Source organism: Bufo gargarizans, chromosome 1 (assembly GCF_014858855.1).
Source record: "Bufo gargarizans isolate SCDJY-AF-19 chromosome 1, ASM1485885v1, whole genome shotgun sequence".
NCBI lineage: Eukaryota > Metazoa > Chordata > Amphibia > Anura > Bufonidae > Bufo > Bufo gargarizans.
In genome coordinates, this window is record NC_058080.1 from 338,024,025 (window position 1) to 338,048,935 (window position 24,911).

Below are 24,911 nucleotides of genomic sequence, written 5' to 3' on the forward strand. Positions count from 1 at the left end.
GCTCATCCTCACGAAGGTCTGAGTGAGGGCCCTCTGCGCTCACATTCCACTCCTATGGCTGCTGGAAAGGATTGTGGTGGGGGGGAAAGAGCAGCAGCAACTTAGGTCTAGAGTCTCTAATGAGCAGTTTTCTTTTCTTGCCTACTGATGAAACCACCCACCAGCAGCAGCAAGTCACGAAGCCGAACCTGAACCATCAAATGGTGGCATACTTGGACTGCACCCTGCAACCAGACATCCAGGATCCCCTGGACTACTGGGCAGCCAAACTTGATTAATGGCCACAACTGGCCGAGTTTGCCCTGGACAAGCTTACCTGTCTGGACAGTAGTGTGGCATCAGAGCGGGTGTTTAGTGTTGCTGGGGGCATAGTTAGAACTCTCCTTTCCATCCTAAATGTTGAGAAACTGACCTTTTGTAAAGATGAATCAGGTGTGGATCAGCCAGGATTTCCACACACCAGTGCCTGATGCATCAGATTAGATCATTCTGGGTGCAACACCCATACTTTCTTCTGGCCACCTGCTTGACCCACTATTCTGATGCCACACACCTGTTACCTCTGATGCCATGTTCTCCTACTGCCACCCATGATCTTGTGCTGTTACCACTGCTGTTGCCCTGCACTCTGCCTTTACCATTGTGTTGACTCCTCATGCGGTTTCCACCCTCCCCAAAATGTAACTGGGCCACTGTGTTGCCACCTTATGTGGTTGCCACCTTCACCACTCTGACGGGGCCACTATTGTCCCTTTTTGGCATCACTATTTATTTTACCCTTCCTTCGTAAGAAGGATGGAAAAATGAGAAACGCAACATATGCTGTCTTTAGAGCATCCGTAAGGCCTGTAACACATGGTCCCTTTTTTGCATCAGGATATGCTCATAATTTGGAAGGCAAAAGCAGGAGTGGGTACAAAACGCAGAAGACAAACTTTCCCATAACGTGTCATCTCTGTTTTTGATCTACTCCTGTTTTTTGGGGGTTTTTTTTTGGCCTTAGCAATACTGATGGATTACTGACCAAATTCTTATCATGTGAAGGCAGATGCTCAAAAGACAGGATCCTTGTTTTTAGGGGTTGTTGTTATTACTGGTGAGAAGAGTGAAATAAACATTTATGTCAACACAAACTTACTGCTGACACCTTCTCCACTCTGTTATGGGTGCACTACTTGTTTCAGGAAAGGGTCTGTAGAAATCTGTGGAATCAGCTGATGACTGTGAAAAAGGAGTGCGCTCTTTAACTCTCTAGTATAATCTTGGGCCACTGCACGGTTCCTTATACCGGACACTAACATTGACCTATAAGGTTAAAGGGTTTCTGTCATCAGAATTAACCCTATTAAACTAGCTGACATTAGCGATGTGCTAATGTCAGCTGAACCTAACTAGCTTATTCCTACTTGTATCTATGCCCCCGTTACGTCATAAATCTAACTTTTTATAATATGCTAATTAGCCTCTAGGAGCAGGGGGTTGCGTTGCCCCTGCTCCTAGAAGCTCCATTCTCCCACCTCTGGACGAGCCCCGCTGCACTTGATTGACAGTTCCGGGCAGCCTTGGTCTCCTCCTGCCGTCCCTGTCTGCCATGTATCTTGCGCCTGCGCAGTCCAGTTCAATGTTCGACGTAGACGCAGTGAGTGAAGGACTAGTTTAATAGCGTCAATTCTGATGACAGAAACCCTTTAAGTTCACACTTGAGTTATTTAGTCAGTTTTGGCCCCTTGACTAAAAAAACGATTGAGTGTCAACTACCTGTTATACAGATGCAAAGTACCGTATTTTTCGCCCCTTAAGACGCACCTAGGTTTTTGAGGAGGAAAATGATATAAGAAAAATGTTTAACCAGAAGGTGTGCTTTTGGTGGGTTTTGAACTAATGGTGGTCTGTGGGTGACACTGTTATGGGGGATCTGTGGGTGACACTGTTATGGGGGATCTGTGGGTGACACTGTTATGGGGGATCTGTGGGTGACACTGTTATGGGAGATCTGTGGGTGGCACTGTTATGGGGGATCTGTGGGTGGCACTGTTATGGGGGATCTGTGGGTGGCACTGTTATGGGGGATCTGTGGGTGGCACTGTTATGGGGGATCTGTGGGTGGCACTGTTATGGGGGATCTGTGGGTGGCACTGTTATGGGGGGGGGGGGAACCTGTGGGTGCATGGGTCACCTCTCTTGCCAGTAATTGCCCGCAATGGTCACATGACCTCCGTCAACAGACAGGTTTTGAAGAACCCGAAAACCTGTGGAGCTGGCTGTGGAGCAATTGAATTGGAACACACTGATGGGAACCAGCTAATTATGATCACCATCACCTTTAAACAGAAAAGTACAACATAACAGCACTCTTAACCCCTTCCTGACTTGGTGATTTTCAGTTTTTTCTTTAACGTTTATTAATTTCCTTTCTGTTCCATTCACAAAGCAGTATGAGGGCTTGCTTTTGATGGACAAGTTGTATTGTCTAATGGCACCATATAATACTGCATATGATATAGTGGGAAGCTGAAAACAAAAAATCCAAATTTGGTTGAATTGGAAAAAAATATGGAATTGTGCCAGTTTTATGGACTTTGTTCTCTTGGTCAGTACGGTTATGGCGATACCACATTTGTATAGTTTTTCTTGTGTTTTAATACTGAAAAAATAAACACTTTCATCGCCATATTCTGACCCCCCCCCTCATAATTTTTTATTGTTATGTCAATGGAACTGTTTGAGGACTCATATTTTTTGCGAGACAATCTGTAGCTATTGACATAATTTTGAGGTGTGTATGACTTTTTGATCACTTTTTATTCCATTTTTTTATGAAAGGCAAAGTGGTGATGTTTAGTTTTTTTTTTTTTTGTGTTAGACTACTTTCACACCTGCTTTAGGTGCGGATCCGTCTGGTATCTGCACAGATGGATCCGCACCTATAATGCAAATACGTGTATCTGTTTAGAACTGATCAGTTTTCATTACCATGAACAAAAATACAAATAATAAAAAAACAAAAATTGTTCATGATAATGCAAACGGATCCGTTTTGACTTACACTGAAAGTCAATGGGAGGCGGTTCCTTTTTTCAATTGCACCATGTTGTGTCAGTGAAAACGGATCCGTCCCCATTGACTCACATTGTAAGTCAGGACTGATCCGTTTGGCTCTGCATTGTCAGGCGGACCTCAAAACGCTGCAAGCAGCGTTTTGGTGTCTGCCTTTAGAGCGGAATGGAGACTGAGCGGATGCAAACTGATGCATTCTGAATGGATCCTTATCCATTCAGAATGCATTGGGGCTAAAGTGATCCGTTTTGGCCCACTTGTGAGAGCCCTGAAACGGATCTCACAAGGTAAACTGATCTCATGAAGGTAAAAATCAACTTCAGTCAGCTGCAGGGGTGGGAGGGAGGGTGACTTTCAAACAGCTCAGTGCTGCTGTATTAGACTCCATTCAGACGTCCATAGTGCATTGCGGATCCACAATACACCCGGCCGGCACCCCCATAGAAATGCCTATTCTTGTCCGCAATTTCGAATAAGAATAGGACATGCTCTATTTTTATCTGAAACTGCGGACCGGAAGATCGGGACCACTCTCCTGAAATGCGAAAGAGCTGTTCAAAAGGACACCCCCTGATTCAGTTAGGCCACGCCCCCACCCACTCCTCATCCGACAGGATTGAAAAAAATGAAGATAAAAATTGACTTCTGTCAGCTGCAGAGGTGAGAGGGAGGGTGACTTTCTCCCTGCAGATCACACTCAGACAGTACAGTGTAATAAGGGCCACTGTTAAGGGTGCAGGCCCCTGTGCAGGTCACTGTCAAGGGGGTGGTATGCTGTGAAAGTCACTGTTAAAGGGGAAGACTTCTGTAAAGGTCGAATTTAAGGGGGCGGGTTGCTGTGGAGGTCCAATTTTAACGGTTGAAGCACTGTGGGGGTGGGGGGGTCACTGTTTTGGGAGTGGGGTGCTGTAGATGTCACTGTGTTATAGTGGATAGTGTTGATATATTTTAACACACACACATTAAATTAAATAGATTAAATATACCCGAGCAAAGCCGGGTGCTTCAGCTAGTATATGGGTGAATAAAACGTATTTTTATTAATAAGCTGCCCGTTTTTCTGGACTTTATATATGGCATTTGCTCATTCCCATCAAGGCTTTTTTGCACCCATCAGCTTATTGTTTTGACGGTGCTGCCATTATATTTATATATATATATATATATATATATATATATATATATATATATATATATATATATATATATATATACAGAGAATCGGACAGCACTCCAAGACTTGAAAAAAGTAGAAATCTTTATTCACCCATGTGAAAAATAATTGCAACGTTTCAGCTCACAATCGAGCCTTTCTCAAGCCCTTGAGAAAGGCTCGATTGTGAGCTGAAACGTTGCAATTATTTTTCACATGGGTGAATAAAGATTTCTACTTTTTTCAAGTCTTGGAGTGCTGTCCGATTCTCTGCATATATTAGAAGGTGGAAAGCTCATTCCTTTGGACATAGCACCTGAGCCAACAGACTGGTGCCGCCAAATCTCCTTTTCTGCTATATATATATATATATATATATATATATATATATATATATATATATATATATATATATATATATATATACACATATACATTTTTTTTTTTTGTAAGATCCCCAAGTGGACCCTAACATGCAATGGTTGGATTGCAATTTGTATAAAGTAATGGGATTGTATCCATTACAATATACGAAGATTAGTACCGTATATTCCATTAGTGTTGCCACCTGTAGGGCTGAATTGAAATATACCAGTAATAAGCCTTGAAACCTAGTACAGGATCTGCCTTACAGGAAGTGCAGAATTATTAGGCAAATGAGTATTTTGACCACATCATCCTCTTTATGCATGTTGTCTTACTCCAAGCTGTATAGGCTCGAAAGCCTACTACCAATTAAGCATATTAGGTGATGTGCATCTCTGTAATGAGAAGGGGTGTGGTCTAATGACATTAACACCCTATATCAAGTGTGCATAATTATTAGGCAACTTCCTTTCCTTTGGCAAAATGGGTCAAAAGAAGGACTTGACAGGCTCAGAAAAGTCAAAAATAGTGAGATATCTTGCAGAGGGATGCAGCACTCTTAAAATTGCAAAGCTTCTGAAGCGTGATCATCAAACAATCAAGCGTTTCATTCAAAATAGTCAACAGGGTCGCAAGAAGCGTGTGGAAAAACCAAGGCGCAAAATAACTGCCCATGAACTGAGAAAAGTCAAGCGTGCAGCTGCCAAGATGCCACTTGCCACCAGTTTGGCCATATTTCAGAGCTGCAACATCACTGGAGTGCCCAAAAGCACAAGGTGTGCAATACTGAGAGACATGGCCAAGGTAAGAAAGGCTGAAAGACGACCACCACTGAACAAGACACACAAGCTGAAACGTCAAGACTGGGCCAAGAAATATCTCAAGACTGATTTTTCTAAGGTTTTATGGACTGATGAAATGAGGGTGAGTCTTGATGGGCCAGATGGATGGGCCCGTGGCTGGATTGGTAAAGGGCAGAGAGCTCCAGTCCGACTCAGACGCCAGCAAGGTGGAGGTGGAGTACTAGTTTCGGCTGGTATCATCAAAGATGAGCTTGTGGGGCCTTTTCGGGTTGAGGATGGAGTCAAGCTCAACTCCCAGTCCTACTGCCAGTTTCTGGAAGACACCTTCTTCAAGCAGTGGTACAGGAAGAAGTCTGCATCCTTCAAGAAAAACATGATTTTCATGCAGGACATTGCTCCATCACACGCGTCCAAGTACTCCACAGCGTGGCTGGCAAGAAAGGGTATAAAAGAAGAAAAACTAATGACATGGCCTCCTTGTTCACCTGATCTGAACCCCATTGAGAACCTGTGGTCCATCATCAAATGTGAGATTTACAAGGAGGGAAAACAGTACACCTCTCTGAACAGTGTCTGCGAGGCTGTGGTTGCTGCTGCACGCAATGTTGATGGTGAACAGATTGGCTTTAGCCCATTAGCTATGGTGCTCACGCAGCTTCAGATATGGCACCATCTTTAATCACCCAACATCTACCGTACATATACGGCAAAAGTCAAAATGGGTTAAAACGCTAAATGCTAGATCTATATATAAACTTATATATGCCAATGGGCATCTAAATTCTGAAGACCGGACCCCACACACATACTGTGTTGCTACAGTTATTACCTCTGTGTACCATGGATGTGATTATGGATTATAGTGCATTCAGCCTTCGAGGCAGCCACATCTCCAAGTATGTATTACAAAGACAATAAAAAAAATAGAACAAAAAGTGTGGCAGAGACTATACATGTAGTACATGTAGTAGGAGACCCACTGGCAAACACTTCTAACTTTTGCTGCAGAGCTACTATTGTTTTTTCTATATATGTTTTAACCCTTTGAGTAAATGGCAATTTTCTGTTTTTGCATTTTGCGTCCCAAGAACTATATATTTTTTTAATTATTTTCCCATTTTAAATATTTTCTTGTTTCTAATGGCACCATTTAATATTGCATACGATGTAGTGGGGAGCTGGTTTTTATGGTGTTTTTATGGTGTTCCTTATGCAGTAAAACTGACCTTGTTCCCTTCATTCTCCAGGTCAGTACAATTGTGATATATTTATATAGCTTTTCTTGTGTTTTAATACTGAAAAAAAACAAAAACTGATTAAGTACAAGCTTATTTATTTTCTTTATTATAGACTTAAATATTAAAGTCAGATGCCGTAATCCGCGATGAATGCAGCATCTGAGGGTACAATGACTGTGAGCGGCATAATTGCCGTTCTGTTATTGCATCCGCCATTTTATAAAGAAATACGCATGTGACAAATGTATTCGTCACAAAGCAAATTTTTTTGTAAAGTTCAGCAAAGCAGCTGAATTGAATTTTATAGAACTTCGCTCAACACTAGACAATGCTCATGTAAAGACCAGGAAGCGGCACCCGCAGCTGATGGTTGGGGTGCCAGGTGTTAAACCCCCACAGATCAGATATCCTACCCTATCCTAACTATCATCCATATTGCTGCAAAACCCCTTTAATAAATCCAGATACTCATCTCTTTTGGTACAGTAGCCACAGACTTAAAATTATACATTTAAGGCCCAAATTTGCAATTAATTGTGCAACTGTATTTTCTGACATTTTGGTCCAGCGTAATGCAAAAAGGTGTATATAGGGTAAACTTTATCATTATTTACACCAGAAACTTGCGTAAATAACATCTCTAAGTCGGAGCTGGGTATGTCTGGGTCATCTCAGGGGCAGGATTCCTCTCATGTTAATTAGCATATGTATCAAATCGTTTTTTTAACACAATAAAAGCACACAGAACTATAGGGACTGGTTAGCGGCCATCTAGCAACCCATGTCCTCAGCTCTATACACAAACTCCTGGCGACAGGTTTCCTTTAACCTTTCAGTTGGGTATTCGGTAAAACAAGGTTTTTATGTTCTACATTTGAACAAATGTGTTACAATGGAGGGTATTGTTTGAATTTAAATTCCACTACTAATATAGACACTGTTTGCTAGCACTGAAAGGTAGCTTAACCCCTTAAAGGCCCTTGCTGTACATGTACGTCACAGCTGGATGTCACTTAAGGACCCCCCCATAAGTGTCGCCCACGGATCCCCCATAAGTGTCGCCCACGGATCCCCCACAGTGACATACATGTACGGCAGGCTGATCGGGCGGGTCCAGGAGCTGGCACAGACGGCACAGACCCAGGTCCCTGCTGCATACGCCGGCATCGGTGAAAACACTGATGCTGGCGCATTAACCTTTGCACTGCTCTGGTCAGTGTTGACCACGGCACGTGCGGTATCCTGCGGGGTGTCCATCGGGTCCCCACGCTGCTGTGACGTGGACCCGATGGCAGGGAAGACAGCCTGATGCCCTTCTTGGGCATTGTGTAACGTGTCGCCAGCGGAGCCCCCATAACAGTGTCGCCCGCGGAGCCCGATCTGTGGATGGCACTGTTAAGGGGAGGGGGATCTGTGGATGGCACTGTTAAGGGGAGGGGGATCTGTGGATGGCACTGTTAAGGGGAGGGGGATCCACATCCGATGGTTCACACCACAGAAAAGTAGTGCATGCTCTATTTTTTTGCGGAGTGGAAACACGGACAGAAACCCCATGGAAGCACACTGTAGTGCTTATGATCTGTTTCTCCGGAGAGAGGGCCCTGCCTGTGAGGGCATACAATCTACATGGTATGGGAGAAGGACACAGTAGGTGAGGGTAAAGTTGGTCATGAAGGCATAGAGACAGCAGAGTCACTGGTTGTAGGCTTGTCTGAAGAGGTGGGTTTTCAGGTTTCTTTTGAAGGATTCCACTGTAGTTAAGAGTCTGATATGTTGAGGTAGTGAGTTCCAAAGTGTGGGGGATGCACAGGAGAAATCTTGCAGGCGATTGTGGGAAGAGGTGATGAGAGGAGAGCAGGGAAGGAGGTCTTGTGAGGATCGGAGAGTACGTGTGGGGATGTATTGAGAAAGTAGCTCAGAGATGTAGGGAGGGGACAGGTTGTGGACAGCCTTCTATGTATTTGTTAGTATTTTGAACTGAATTCGCTGGGTAATGGGGAGCCAGTGAAGGGATTGGCAAAGGGGAGAGGCAGAGGAGTAACAGGGCGAGAGGTGGATTAGTCGTGCTGCATAGTTGAGTATTGGAGAAGTGTCAGAATGCTAGATGGAAGGCCACAGAGGAGGATGTTGCAGTAGTCTAGGCCAGTGTTTCCCAACCAGCGTGCCTCCAGCTGTTGCAAAACTACACCTCCTAGCATGCCTGGACAGCCAAAGGTTGCAACAGCTGGAGGCACGCTGGTTGGGAAACACTGGTCTAGGCGGGAGATGAGGGCATGTACAAGCATTTTTGCAGACTCAAAGTTGAGGAAAGTGCGTATGCGGGAGATGTTTTTGAGTTGGAGGCGGCAGGTGGTGGAAAGGCTTGGATGTGCGGTTGGAAGGAGAGGGCAGAATCCCAGGTCACTCCAAGGTAGCGGACCTGGTTGACCGGGGAGTGTGTGCAGCCATTGATCGTGGTAGGTCTGTTGGGGTGTTGAGCAAGATGGGGCAAAGATGATGATCTGTTTTATGCATGTTAAGTTTTAGAAAGCGAGAGGAGAAGGAGGATATGGAAGGCATTGCGGGATTCTGGATTGTAAGGTGGTGATGTCAGGACCAGAGGTAGATTTGTGTGTCATCAGCATAAGGCCTCTTGCACATGATCTTGCACGCCCCGTGGTTGTGCTGTGGCCCGCAAAATGCCTGGAGTCTAATATACACTTTAAGGATGATATCTAAGACATCACATCAAAAAGGGCCTAAAGCCATAAATTCCCAGAACTTATGTATATGTGTGCATCATGAGTACCACACATTTGGGGGATTGAGAAGTGTCTCGCAGTCCCACCTTATGAAGGAACATGGGTGTCCTATATACGCTATGGACTAAATAAAGTTTAAAAATCTTTGAGGTTCACAGAGTGACAACTTAGGGCCGTTCTCCAGCACTTGCATCCATTGTAAGTCAGTTAAAGGTCCCACATCTGCAACCCCATTAATTTTTTACTTTTAGAGGGAAGCGGTCCTGGTAAAATGAAAGCAGAGATTTATAAGACATGGAAAGAACCCCTTTAGTATTCCCTCCTTTTCTGATCTGTTCTGCTATGAGAGAAACTTTTATGGTGATGTCAGCAACCGTCCCCTGCACAGCTAGCGCATGATGCAGTTGGAGATCTTGGTAAAAACTGGAGTTCTCAATATCCTCCTTGAGAGGATCAAAGCTCTTAAGGGTGCAATTGATATTTAATTGCGATAACCACATCACTCTTATCTCTCCACGTCCCAAAGCCTACTAACTTTTTAAGCTTCGGTAAACCATTATGATTCCATAACAGTGTGAGCGCATTGCAACTGCGGCAATGTGGGCCACAATGTACGAACAGCATCCGTAGTGCATCGGATCGCAGACCCATTCACTATAATAGGTCCGCGATACGGCCGTTCTGCAAAAAGATAGGACATGTTCTATCATTTTGCGGAACGGGAGTGCGGGATAAAACCCCATGGAAGCACTCCGTAGGGTTCCATTCCGTGCTTCTGTTCGCACCGTTTCACATCTCCGGATTTGCCGAATGCCCACGGAAATGCACCAGTGTATTGCAGTCCGCAATACGGCAACGGGGCGCACACATTCGTGTGCAAGAGGCCTGAAAGTGATACTAAAAGCCATGGGACTCTGAGTTTTCCCAGGCCGAAAGTGTAGCTAGAGAAGAGCAGTGGTCCTAGGACAGAGCCTTATGGGACACCAACAGAGAGGGAATGAGACGAGGATGTGGTGTGAGAGTGGGAGATGCTAAATGTCCGCTCTGTGAGATATGATGTGATCCAGGAGAGGGCCAAGTCAGTGATGCTAAAAGATGAGTTTGTAACAGAAGGGAGTGGTCGACCGTGTCAAAGGCAGAGGACAGGTCAAGAAGAACGACCAGAGTAATGTTTTTTTTGTTTTGGCTGTTAGTAGGTCATTGGTGACTTTGGTAAGGACAGTCTCAGTTGAGTGGTGGGGTCGGAAGCCAGATTGTAGCCGGTCAAAGAAGAAGCAGGAGGAGAGATAAGAGGACAGTTCAGAATGGACATGTTGCTCAAGTAGCTTTGATGCATATGGTAGAAGTGATATGGGGCGAAAACTGGACAAAGATGATGGGTCACGTGAAGGCTTTTTGAGGATGGGTGTATTGTTAGCATGTGTAAAACCAGAGGTTAGTGATAGGTTTAAGAGATGAGTTAGGGCTGGGATAAACAATGTGGTGATGTTAGGGATGAGGTGGGATTGGGTTTGGGTCAAGTGCACAGGTGGTGAGATGTGATCTGGAGAGTTTTTCTTCTGTAATGGTGGAGAAGCAGGTTTTGGGAGAATAGGACTGAGCAGTTGTGTAGAGGGACTGTGCACTGATGCTTTCTCTGATGTTGACTATCTTTTGTTTGAAGTGTGTAGCAAAGTCCTCAGCTGAGATAAAAGGAGAGGGTGGGGGCACTGGGGGGAAGCCTAAGTGAGTGACGTGTTAAGGGCTGTGGGACAGGGAAGATATGAGATGTTTTGCATCAGCGAGTGAGGATTTGAAAATGAGTGATTGCTTGTATGTGGTGAAGTGATCCTTAGTGTGATTTCTTCCATCGCCGCTCAGCAGCCCTGGAAGTTTTTGGGTCAGGTTGGTGAGCCAGGGTTGTCTGTTTTGATTTTTCGGATTTTGTTGTGTGTGAAGGGGGCAACAATGTCCAGAGCTGTACTTATTGTGGTGTTATATAGGGTGGTGGCAGTATCTGTGTCTTGGAGGGAACAAATGGTAGAGAGTGGCAGAACAGAGTCAGAAAGAAAGCAAAAGTAGAGATGTTTAAGGTTCCTGTTGGGGGGGGGGGGGGAGTGTGTGTACAGGGGGAGCAGCAGAAGAGACCAGTGAAGAGAAGGTGAGAAGTATGTGGTTTGTTAGGTGGATAGATGAATTGGAAAGGTTAGATAGGGAGGAGAGGCGGGGAAAGATAAGATCCAGTGTGTGACCATCTCTTTGGGTGGGAGCGGAAGACCACTGTGAGAGGCCGAAGGAGGAAGAGAGTGATAGGAGTTTATAGGCGGATGAGTGGCAGGTGTCAATAGGGATGTTGAAGTCACCCATGATTATAGTAGGGATGTCGGCAGAAAGAAAGTGTAGGAGCCAGGTGTTAAAGTAGTCAAGAAAGATGGTGGCTGGGTCTGTGGGGCAGTAAATGGCAGCTCCTTGGAAGTTGGAGGGAGAGTAGATGCGAACAGAGTGTACTTCAAATTAAGTGAGTGTAATGGAGGGTGGCAGTGGAGTTGGGCTGTAGGAGCAGGTGTCTGATAGGAGAAGAAAAACTCCTCCACCATATATTTGCTGCCGGGGCAGGGGGTGTAAGTGAAATGAAATCCGCTGTAAGAGAGTTCAGCAGGTGAAGGAGGTGTCAGAGGGTGTCAGCCATGTTTGTGAGAACAAGAAAGGAAAGTTTTCGAGAGATGAAGAGGTTATGAATGTAGGACAGTTTGTTACAAACATATCATGCATTCCATAATGCTCCTGCAAGAGGAACCAAAGTAGCAGGGGTCACAGGAATGGTTATTAGGTTTACGGGGTTGCAGAAATTTGTAGAAGGAGATTTGTAGTAGGTGGTAGAGGTGATAGTGGGGATTTGCTGAGGGGGGCCTGGATTTGGAGAGCTATCACAAGCAATAAGGAAAAGCAGAGAAAGAGCATGTGTGTGTTTGGGAAGGAAGTGTTTTACATTGCCAAACAGGTTTGTGCAAGCGGTCAGATGAGAAGGTGAGATGAATGCTTCCTTGCTGGATGAATAGATGTCCCCACATCTATTCATCCAGCAAGGAAGTATTCATCTCTCCCTCCATCTTACCTTCTCATCTGACTCATCATATTTCAGGAGGTTTTTGGAAAAGTGGGAAACATAAGATGAAACAGTGAAACATTGTTTGCACTATTTCTGTAATTACCTTTGGTCCCCTTCTGGTTCAATTCTGGTATAATTCGGTATATGCACTTAAACAGTTGCACTTAAAAGATGTTGCATTGAAAAGACCCGAAAAGTTACAGGAGAAATCAATAGTAAAAAAAAAAAAAAAAAAAAAAGAAATTAATGTTTAATGATCCCTACACGTCTTGTATGAACTTATGGGGGACACAAAATGTAAAATAAAAATAGTTTCAGTACAAAAATAACCCTTTTCCCCAATTACCATATTTTTCACCATATAAGATGCAGACTAGTGCATCTTATGGGGCAAATGCTTCCTTTTCCACTGATACACCGGCGACTGCATGCTCCACTGCGTGACCAGGCTGGAGGCCTGGTGCAGTCACTGTATTCTATTGTATCGGGGCACGCTCACTGTACTAATCGTATCTACGGTAACTGCAGGCAATGTTTAACTTTAGAATGCTTGATCCAGCAACCTGTACTTACGACCATAGCAGGCAGGAGGCTGGGCGGGCGGGCACTGGCAGCATAACTTCCTAAGTCACGTGCCTGCTACGCCCACTTCATGAATGAAGCAGGCGGCGCGTGTACATGACACCCAGCCTCCTGCTTGCTATGGTTGTTAGTACAGGCTGCTGGATCTAACATTTTCTATAGTTAAACATTGCCTGCAGCTACCGTAGAAACGATTAGTACAGTAAGTGGGGCACGGTGCAATAGAATACAATGACTGCACTGGGCCCAGCTGCCACTAAAAAACTAGTGTAGATACCAGCCCCCACCCCCTGTATTGGGGGTCATTCACAGTGGCTGACACTGTTATGGGGGGATCTGTGGCTGACTAATAGCATAAGATGCTATTTATCGGTCATCCATAGCAGTGTCATGCCATGCACAGGCGCCTCCCACGACGGTGCCATGCACAGGCGCCTCCCACGACGGTGCCATGCACAGGCGCCTCCCACGACGGTGCCATGCACAGGCGCCTCCCACGACGGTGCCATGCACAGGCGCCTCCCACGACGGTGCCATGCACAGGCGCCTCCCACGACGGTGCCATGCACAGGCGCCTCCCACGACGGTGCCATGCACAGGCGCCTCCCACGACGGTGCCATGCACAGGCGCCTCCCACGACGGTGCCATGCACAGGCGCCTCCCACGACGGTGCCATGCACAGGCGCCTCCCACGACGGTGCCATGCACAGGCGCCTCCCACGACGGTGCCATGCACAGGCGCCTCCCACGACGGTGCCATGCACAGGCGCCTCCCACGACGGTGCCATGCACAGGCGCCTCCCACGACGGTGCCATGCACAGGCGCCTCCCACGACGGTGCCATGCACAGGCGCCTCCCACGACGGTGCCATGCACAGGCGCCTCCCACGACGGTGCCATGCACAGGCGCCTCCCACGACGGTGCCATGCACAGGCGCCTCCCACGACGGTGCCATGCACAGGCGCCTCCCACGACGGTGCCATGCACAGGCGCCTCCCATAACTGTTTAGCGGATCCGTTTTGTAATGTGAAAGTATTTTATTTAAAAAAAATTAAATACCTTTTTTTTTATTTTTATTGCACAATATGACTTTTACGTTCTCAGAGCTGAACCCGTACATAGCCATATTTTTAACCCAACTACACCATTGAATCTTGCATGGCATAAGCATTTTATGGGGTCCCCAAAGCACTGCCAGGCGGAGAATTGCACCCATCAGTGAGTCCAGTGGCATCCCCAAACAGCTAGGACAAAAGCATGCCCGTTAGAGACAGTGACGTCACCAAACACTGTTTTGCACAATCCTCTGCTTAGCAGCGTTATGAGCCCTTGTTCTGCCCGTTCTTTAGCAGGGCAAGGGAGATCGTCTGAGCACTGTTGAACATCGTGTTTTGATGGGTGCAGGTCCGTCTTCAGCTCTGAACCCTCAGAACACCTTATTACACATGAACGTTCACATATTGTGGAATGCATTTATGGATCCGCAATACACAGGCACCATTTAGCTGTCATTCCGCATCACGGATCCGTCCCATAAACTTAAATGGGTCCATAAATCCGGAGATGCGGAATGGTGCTGAATGTAAGCATGCACCAATGCGGCTGCCCAAAGGTCGTTGCACGTACATTGCGGCCCACAATTTGCGGTGTGCATCAAGGGGGGCACACGTGCATTAATGTCCCTTGCCTGTCCCTTGTGGTAATTACGCTAGTTTATGTGACCGCTTCATCTTTACTTAAGAGCAGAATTTTAAATTTTTTCAAGTAAATTAATTATTTATGAGGCTGATATTTACCGTGACTCCCACAAGGGCTCATGGGAATTTGCACAAGATTGACAAATGAACAAGCATTTTCTTGTTCATGTGGCAATTAACAGGAATAGATCAATAAGGAGCTGGAAAGCCCGTTAATCATCCTGCATCATCAATGGTTAATAAACGTTGGCACTACAACCGTTAAGAAAATAAAACTCCAGTAAACATAAACACACATTATGGCTCATTGGGAGTTCTATTTTCCCAACATTTGTAGTGGCCAAAGTTGAGAATATCCTGAACCCGAAATAAAAAAAAAAACACACACTCACACACGGTAGTATATTAACAATTTTTATTTGCTGAAAATTGTAATACTTTTTAATTTAAAAAAATAATAAACAAAAAAACTTATAACTTTAAAATTACGGAGGGGAGGTGGCCCTTTGTCTGGTGGAATGTCGTTGGCTGGCAATGCTAGCTCCCCTGTCTTCAGTGGAGGGATAAACATGACAGGCCGCAGGAAAAGATGCAGGTTGGGTTTGAGGGGTGTGGATAGAGGACGGGTGGGAACTGGAATGTGCCCGAGCAGGTGTCGGAGGTAGTTTGGAAAGAAGTAGGAGCGACATAGAAAGGGGAAGGAGTAGAAGAAAAAGAAGGTAGATTTGACCCATGGTCTGGGGTGTGTGAAAGGGACAGATGGCAGTAAAATGATAGGGGTGGGGGTGGGGGCGGGGGCGGTGCAAAATGTCCCACGACCCGTTCTCCAACAAATTTCGGAGAGTTGACACTTCACCCGCGCCCCCTCCAGGCGACGTGACAAGTCAACTAACTTTCACCGCATTTCATCTGCAAAACCTTCTAGAGCATCAAATGATCTCTACAAGGTTCCCATATTCCTCCTGACTGCTCCTACCGGATCTACTGTTATACAACATTGCTCTCAAACGTTCTCTCCAAGTTGAGAGCGTTTGTTGAAAGCAGGGACCCGGTAGGGGACCAGGATTGTCCTGAACAGGTGCATGGATGTGCAGGAGGGCTGGGGTTGTCGGACGGTTCCGGGACCACTTTACGAGAAGGTTCAGGCTCCCGAGTGCAGGTGGCTGTTCTGTTGAGAGAAAAAAAGGCCTTGAATTACTGCATCAACGTTTTAGGGTATTCCTACCTATTACTGTAGGGGGCAGCCCCAAAAATGCGCCTCTGTATCAGACAGCCCCTTGCAATCTGAGGGAGATGAAATTAAATGCCTTTTCCATGACCAAAAACAAAAAATATTTGCCTTCTTGGCGCCATTGTACATATTAGGAACCCCAAGGCCTTTGTATACATGTAGGTTGGCCTTGAGGTTGCCCCTGATCCACTCGGGGCATGAACCTCCTGGTTATAGTCCCTCCTCAAGCGGTCCCCCCCAATCAATGACCAGAGCCCCCATAAGTGCCAGCAGCTTCCCCCATTGCTAGAGAGAGAGATATAGCTAGAGAGAGAGAGATATAGCTAGAGAGAGAGAGATATAGCTAGAGAGAGAGAGATATAGCTAGAGAGAGAGAGAGATATAGCTAGAGAGAGAGAGATATAGCTAGAGAGAGAGAGAGATAGCTAGAGAGAGATGACAGATACTTACCAGTTTGTTCACCTATGCGATCTTCCAAGATGTCCGCCGCTACTGGAGGGGGGGGGGGCCTTTCCTGGGGATGTGCAGTAAACAGAACGTTTCAAAACGGATCCGCCGTCAAGCGGAGCCATTACAAACTGATCCGTCCCCATTGACTTCAATGGTATTTCAAGGCGGATTCGTTGGGCTCCGCATCGTCATGAGGGCATCAAAACACTGCAAGCAGCGTTTTGGTGTCCGCCTCCAAAGCGCAATGGAGTCGGAACGGAGGCAAACTGATGCAATCTGAGCAGATCCTTATCCATTCAGAATGCATTAGGGCCAAACTGATCTGTTTTGGACCGCTTGTCAGAGCCCTGAAATGGATTTCACAAACTGAATCCAAAAATTCCAGTGTGAAAGTAGCCATAGCTGTTATTTGCTGAAGTGAGAAAATTACAGCCTTTTTTTTTTTTTTTTTTATTTCCTTTTTATTTATTTATTTGATCTAACAGTATGTCCGACAAAGAAGTGCCAGGCCCTGCAAAGGGGAGTAGCAGAGGCTAAAATGTTTCTGCCGCAGGCAGAGGTCGCATCAGAGTATGGGGGTGTGGCAGCAGGGGTCATAGCGGTCATGTCTTGACCAGCAACCCAGCGGTTCTTGAATAGTTTACTCTGTCATCCACTTTGTCCCAAGTGACCTCAGACACCCCCAGCCAAGAGTCAGTGGGTTCCTCTGGCACGACGCTTAGTTGGCATGGCCCAGGAGCAGGTCCTGTGCCCCCACCTGTCCTGAACCTTCCTGTGTCATTTGCCTCACAGCGAGAATAATTATATGCCGTAGGCTCGGCTCCACTTTTCAGCGAGGATGAGCTACTAGAAAAGTTAGCAGATACTGTCCAGCCAAGATGTGGAGGAGACATCTACCTCTTACATCCGGTGATGAGGTGAGTGGCGTGGGAGCTGAGCTGGTGTTGCGAGCGGTCAGGCTCCTGACCCAGAGATGGTTGAGGAGTACATCAGTGACGTGCAGACAGTACTCGATGATGTAGCTGATCACACTTGGGAGTAGGTGATGAAGAGCCTTTATCGTCATCGGGAGAAGAGGATGGCAGCTTGCCCATGAGGCAGCGGCGGAGCCAGCAAGTCACTAGCGTGGCCGTGAGTCAGCAGGGAGGTCAGGAGCCAAACATGCCCGGGGTATAACACCCACTTCGCAGTAGCCTACCTGCCCGGGAGTAGCGGTAGCAGTCAGTGCGTAGTGTTGGGGGTAAAATCACCTAATCGGCGGCGTGGCACATTATATATATTTTTTTAAGCCACCGGAGGAGGTGAACATGGCCAGATGTAGAATCTGTTGGCACAGTTCTGCATCGCCTGTACAGACGCCACCCCACTGAGTGACCTCGTATCCGGCCTACATCTGATGTCTATGGACAGACCCTCCTGGAAATTCCCGCTGATCCCAGTAGTTCCGTTGGTCTGGTAAGACTGCTCGCACCTTTCACCAGGTGGAGCAGGTTTTATTACTTCTCTACCAGTACTTGGGCACCAGGCCTGGACCCCATCTGTTCTTATGATATTGCATCTTAATGGTATGTTTTAGTTGCACAATGAATCAAAAGTTATATTTTAGTTAACGCTACTCCCCTCCCTCTGGGAGCCTTAATTGTGGATCAGAGGAAGGGCAAAATAATCGGTAATAATACTGCTGACACCCTCTATACTCTGTTGCGGGGCTCTACTTGTATAAGCTTTTAATAGAACAGGTTCTGTAGGCATGTATGTGGAGTCAGCTGATGACTGTGTAAAAGGAGTGCGCTTCTTCTTGGCGCTAACATCGACCCCTAAGGCTGAGTTCATACTGGAGTTATTTGTTCAGTTTTGGCCCTGTGACTGCCCAGATAAGTGAAGCTTGGAGTGATTCTAAGAGCGATGCCTGTCATCTGCATTTCATTACAGCAGCAGACTCCCTATGCGTGTTACTGCAAGGCACAATGTTCTACACCACTATAAAGACTCTCTGCAGCCAGGAAATGGTAGTTTTTTTAACCAAATTTGCCACAAATAAATTCAGATTGAACAAAACTTTTTCCCAAACTGGCAAATAGATTTATTAAAAAAAAAAAAAAAAAAAATGTTCTCGTCTCTAGCTATATGATATATGGCTATTATAGACCTATTTGGAATTGCTGAGTCTGTAAAGACCGGATTTATTAAAATATCACATTATCTACCCTTTCAGGTGAAAGCTGTAAAAAAAAAAAAAACTATGTATTTTGCCAAAGCTTATTTTTTTTTTTTGTCACTGTGCCTCCCCAAAAACATAATATCAAATCATTAAAAACTCATGTACCTGAAAATGATACTTATAAAATGTACAGTCTGTCCTGAAAAAGGCATGCCCTCGGACATTTACGTTGACAGAGAAGTAAAAATTTTCTGGATGTTGGCATATGGCAAAGTAAATTTATAACAGATTTTTTAGATTATGCAAAAGTAGAAAAACATGAAAAAAAAAAAATTGGTATCGCCATAATTCTATCAACCTACAGAATAGTTATCATACATACCACATGGTGAACCTAATAAAAAAATAAACATTGACAGAATTTCAGATTTTAATCAACTCCCAAAAAATGATAAAATGTGAGCAGAAAGCTAAATGTACCCCAAAATGGTGCCAACATAAAAGTACAGCTTTTCCCACAAAAAATAAGCCATCACACAGTAAAGTCAACAACAACAAAAAGTTATGGCTCTTAAAAACCATTTCAGGAAATTCCATGTTAGAAAATCCAGATGCTGTTCTTTCTCTTCTGAGCCCTGGTGTATCCCTAAACAGCAGTTTACAAAATTGTTGGGTGATATTCTCCCGTTCTCTCTTGTGAAAAAGAAAGTTTGGGCCTAAAATGCAATTTTTTGGTAAGTAAAATAATTGTTTTTTATTTTTTATTTCATTTTCACAGCCAAGTTTTGCAAATTCTGAAATGCTTGTTGGGTCAAAGTGCACACTACACCCCTACCTAACATTACCAACATGATGCCAACATAGAGTAGACATATTGCGAATGTTAAGTATTTTATGAGGTATCACGATCTGTCTTAAAAGAAGAGAGATTCAAATTTAGAATGACCAGAATTTTCCCCAATTTTCAGTATATTTTATTTTATTTTTTATGAATAAAGGTAAAACATGTTGACTCAAATTTACCATTAACATGTTGTACAGTGTGTGATGGAAAAAAAACTCTCTCAGAATCAGGGCTCATGCACACGGATTCCTGCTGCGAGCAGGAGCGCATGGAGTCATTGGTTGCTATGACGCTGTGCGCTCCCTGCTGCCGCCGCAATACAGTGATGCACTGGTATGATCTATACCAGTGTATTACTGTACTGTGGCGGCAGCAGGGAGCGAACGGCGTCATAGAAACCAATGACGCCGTGCGCTCCTGCTCTCGGCAGGAATCCAGCCCGTGGTTCCACCGACCGCTCACGGGCGTGAAACACGGCCGTGTGCATTCGGCCTGACTTTGGCAAGTAAAACCATTTTTGAGTTATTGCCACACAAAGTCAGATTCGCAAAATTAGTCTTTGTCAGGAAGGGGGTAAATGGCCTGGTCTGGAAGTGGTTAAAATGGATGACTTTTGTTTCCTGTTTTTCTGTTCCTCTAATATACAGATGTAGCAACGTTAGCGATCCCTTTTTTTGGATAACGAAAGCAACGAATCGCGATACTAACCTGCAATTCATAACAAAGCCAGTAGATGGCAGCATTACCCAATCTTAATTAAAACCACAGTAACTGTTTTAGGCCTCTTTCACACTTGCGTTGTCCGGATCCGGCTAAGACGGATCAGTCTTCAAAATGCTTTCAGTGTTACTATGGCACCCAGGACGCTATTAAAGTCCTGGTTGCCATAGTAGGAGTGGGGGAGCGGCATACTTATAGTCCGTTCGGCTCCCGGGGCGCTCCAGAGTGACGTCAGAGCGCCCCATGCGCATGGATGACGTGCCATGCGATCACGTGATCCAATGCGCTTGGGGCGCCCTGACGTCACTCTGGAGCGCCCCGGGAGCCGCACGGATGGTAAGTATGCTGCTCCCAACTACACTTTACCATGGTTGCCAGGACTTTAGCGTCCCGGCAGCCATGGTAACCATTGAGAAAAAGCTAAACGTCGCATCCGGCAATGCGCCGAAACGACGTTTTAGCTTAAGGCCGGATCAATGCCTTTCGATGGATTTTTGGCCGGAGCAAAAAGCGCAGCATGCTGCGGTATTTTCTCCGGCCAAAAAAACGTTCTGTTTCGGAACTGAAGACATCCTGATCAGATTTCACTCCATTCAGAATGCATTAGGATAAAACTGATCAGGATTCTTCCGGCATAGAGCCCCGACGACTGAACTCTATGCTGGAAGAAAAGAACGCAAGTGTGAAGGAGCCCTTAACTAAATTACATCTACCTCTTTTTAACACACTGTTATATCTTAAAGGATTTTTTAAGCTGAAACTTTTAATAGCTATATATTATTTTTTTTATTATATACTTTTAAATAGTTTTAATTATTTAAAAATATTATTTTATAACTCGCAGAACAAATAAACACACAGGCTATATGCCAAAAGCCGGGTATAATGCAAGCCAGCACCTATTCATAAAACGGGTAACTGGGATACCTTACAATGGCAGCCTGGTACACAATGAGACATTTAAAACCATCTCTCATATTACTGAGAATTAGTAAATCTCAAAGTTGCCTGAGAGCTTTTGGATAGCTTAGGGGACCATGCACCTAAATCTTTATCATTAGGGTGACAAAATTATAATTTTTTTTATTTTTTTTTATTGCTAGCTAATTCTTTAACTGCTTAGGAAGGCTGCATACAAATTTACGGCTTTCTAATTGTTCTAATATATATTTAATAACCCATCTATGCTGTTTTGTTATGTAAACTAATTTGTGTAAATATGGATATTGGCCTACTTTCCATCATGAACAGCGCCATCTATTGGATACATAGTCTTATGTCCTACAGTCTGCAGACTATTATCAATTTCCTCATTGACAGTGCCATCTATTGGATTCATAGTCTTATGTCCTGTAGAAATTAGAAGTTCGGATCTTTCACATGAATCAGTTCATTCAAATGAACAGATTTATGAATCGAATCTTCGGTTCATTCGCTGAGCTGACAAGAAGCAAGTGAACCGAAGCTTAGGTTGCGCAATGCGCATGCGCGGATGCTTCGATTTGCTGACTCGCTGAGTCAGCTCTTGGTCCAAGTCAGGAAGTTTATTCTTTAAAACCCTGTGTGTAAATGTGTAATAATCTACACCACTGTAGAAAAAAAAAAAAAAAAAAATGAATTTAACAGCCTCCGGACCGCCTAACGCAGATGTGCGGTCCGGAGGCGGCAGCGCTGCGCAGTGTCACGCATATACGCGTCATCTCGTGAAACGCGAGATGACGCGCTTTGCCGGCCCGCACATGCGCAGTTCGGGCCGGCATTTCGTCAAGGGGGGTCGCGTTATCAGCTTGCCAGCCAATGATCGCGGCTGGCAAGCTGATGATTTTAAAAAAATCCAATGAGAAGCCAGATAACAGATCATATTAGTAAATATGATCTGTTATATGGCTGCCCTGCTCCTCTGCTGGTCCTTTTCATTGGTTGGATCCAGCAGAGGATCAGGCTTCACAGTGAGTAGCACCAACAGTACATACTTAGCCCCAGATCACCCCCTGCACCCCAATTAACCCTTTGATAGCCCCTGTCAATCACTAGTGAAAGGAAAAAAGTGATCAGTGCAAACTGTCACTTTTTTTTTCACTGGTATTGACCGTTAGGTTTTAGGATAGTTTAGGCCCCTTGGTTAGGTAGTTTAGGGATCGGTTAGCGCCCAGCCCACCGCACCGCAGTCACTGATTAGCGTATCGCTAATCAGCATTTGTACTTTTATAGTATCTGGAAGTGATCAAAACTGATCACGGTCAGATCTATAATAGTATTAGTGTCACTTTAGTTCTCCCTCCACCCAAAACGCAGTGTTTGCCCGATCAGGCCTGATCGGTCGCCCACGCGTGCGTTCGCCCACACCCGCCCCACCGCAGTGATCACTGCACATTCACTTTACACGCGCTGCGGCGATAAAAAAATCAGTTTTGATATATTTTATCAACCGCAGCGGCCTCCGGTACTTCGCTAGCCTCCCCTTTGTAAGACAGACTTGCTTTTTTTCTTGGGTAGTCTCAGGGAATACCCCTAAATTTAGTTGCCCAAATGTCAAACAGGGGGTATTCTTCTGAAGAGGCCTACAGGCTTCTGACCCAGTCGGATGAGGAATGGGAACCCTCATCTGATGAATCCAGCGGGTCAGAATATGAACCTGTAGAAAGCAGTGGCTCTCTGACCCAACGTTCGGACGAGGAGGCTGAGGTCCCTGATAGCACCAGGCGTATCCGGCCCCGTGTCGCTAGACCACAGGTTGCGCAGGATCCGCTTCAAGAGCAGCAGAGTGGGGCTGGTGCTGTCGGATTACGTGGTGAGGCATACACCAGCAGCGCAGCCCTCCCTGGACCTAGTACCAGCACTGCCGTACAACCTGGTGAAGTGGCAAGCACCAGAAGGGCAGTTGAAGCTGGTACGGTGGCACGAGCAGTACTGACCCCGTCGCAGCCACCGCAAAGACGTACCCGTAGAGCCCCTAGAATCCCTGAGGTGCTGGCAAACCCTGATTGGCAGTCCCCAACTTCAGCCGCACCTGTAGTTTTCCCTTTCACTGCCCAGTCTGGAGTTCGGGTTGAGACAGCTCAGATCGGTTCGGCCCTGGGATTTTTTGAGCTGTTCTTGACTGCGGAGCTCTTAGACATAGTTGTGGCCGAAACAAACAGGTATGCCACACAATTTATAACCGCCAACTCGGGAAGCTATTATGCCCAGCCTTTCCGATGGAAACCAGTCCAAGTTTCCGAAATTAAAACTTTTTGGGGCCTTCTCCTCAACATGGGTCTAACTAAAAAGCATGAATTGCGGTCATATTGGTCCATGAACCCAATTCATCACATGCCCATGTTCTCTGCTGCTATGTCCAGGGCACGTTTTGAAGCATTGCGCTGATGTCAGATTACACGCAAGCTGAGGAGGAGGCGGCGGCGTTCCTATGCTTTGGCAAACACTTTGTATATAAAAAAAAAAATTAAAAAAATCCTGGCAATGATTTATTCATCCACATCGATTGATGTGAATAGAGAAAACTGGTTTCCCAGGGCATACGAGCTAACTGGGTATGGATGTTGGGCGGAGCCCAAACAGTAGAAAAACCCCACAAATGACCCCATTTTGGAAAGAAGACACCCCAAGGTATTCCGTGAGGGGCATGGCGAGTTCCTCAAATTTTTTATTTTTTGTCGCAAGTTAGTGGAATATGAGACTTTGTAAGAAAAAAAGAAAAAATCATCATTTTCCGCTAACTTGTGACAAAAAATAAAAAGTTCTATGAACTCACTATGCCCATCAGCGAATACCTTAGGGTGTCTACTTTCCGAAATGGGGTCATTTGTGGGGTTTTTCTACTGTTTGGGCATTGTAGAACCTCAGGAAACATGACAGGTGCTCAGAAAGTCAGAGCTGCTTCAAAAAGCGGAAATTCAAATTTTTGTACCATAGTTTGTAAACGCTATAACTTTTACCCAAACCATTTTTTTTTTTTTTGCCCAAACATTTTTTTTTTATCAAAGACATGTAGAACAATAAATTTAGCGAAAAATTTATATATGGATGTCGTTTTTTTTGCAAAATTTTACAGCTGAAAAAGAATCTTGCAAAAAAAATCGTTACATTTTGATTAATAACAAAAAAAGTAAAAATGTCAGCAGCAATGAAATACCACCAAATGAAAGCTCTATTAGTGAGAAGAAAAGGAGGTAAAATTCATTTGGGTGGTAAGTTGCATGACCGAGCGATAAACGGTGAAAGTAGTGTAGTGCAGAAGTGTAAAAAGTGGCCTGGTCATTAAGGGGGTTTCAGCTAGCGGGGTTGAAGTGGTTAATATTGGGGTAAATAATATAATTAAAATGGAGGGTTAAATGTGTAAATTTATTTAAACAAAATACGTCTCTCTCAATAGTTATATAGCTACTGAATGAGACAGTAGAAAGGATGCCTTTAACATATATATTTCCTTGAGAAGTCAATTTGACCCTAAATTCAATCTGTAATCTAAACTCTGTCCTGTCACTTCTCTTATCTCTCTGCTGACTGTCTGTCCCTTAACCTTATCACTGCTGCAGCCTGGTCATTAGCCTCAGTGTAAACTGTTCGAGTGACTCACGATTCTTTTAACTCAAAGAATCAAATGAGTCTCTAAGTAAGGGCTCATTCAGACGGCCGTATGCTGTCCGCAAAAATACTGAATGCTATCCGTTTTTTTGCGGATCCGCAAAAAAACGGATAGCATTCAGTATTTTTGTTGACCCATAGACTTCAATAGGGCCATGTCCTGATTTTCACGGACAAGTATAGGACATGT

At 45.0% G+C, this 24,911-nt stretch overlaps 1 protein-coding gene across 11 annotated transcripts in view; it reads left to right on the top strand.

Moving 5' to 3' along the window:
* TCF3 (transcription factor 3) overlaps positions 1-24,911 on the top strand; it is a 396,630-nt gene that overhangs the window by 254,354 nt on the left and 117,365 nt on the right. The window lies entirely within an intron of this gene.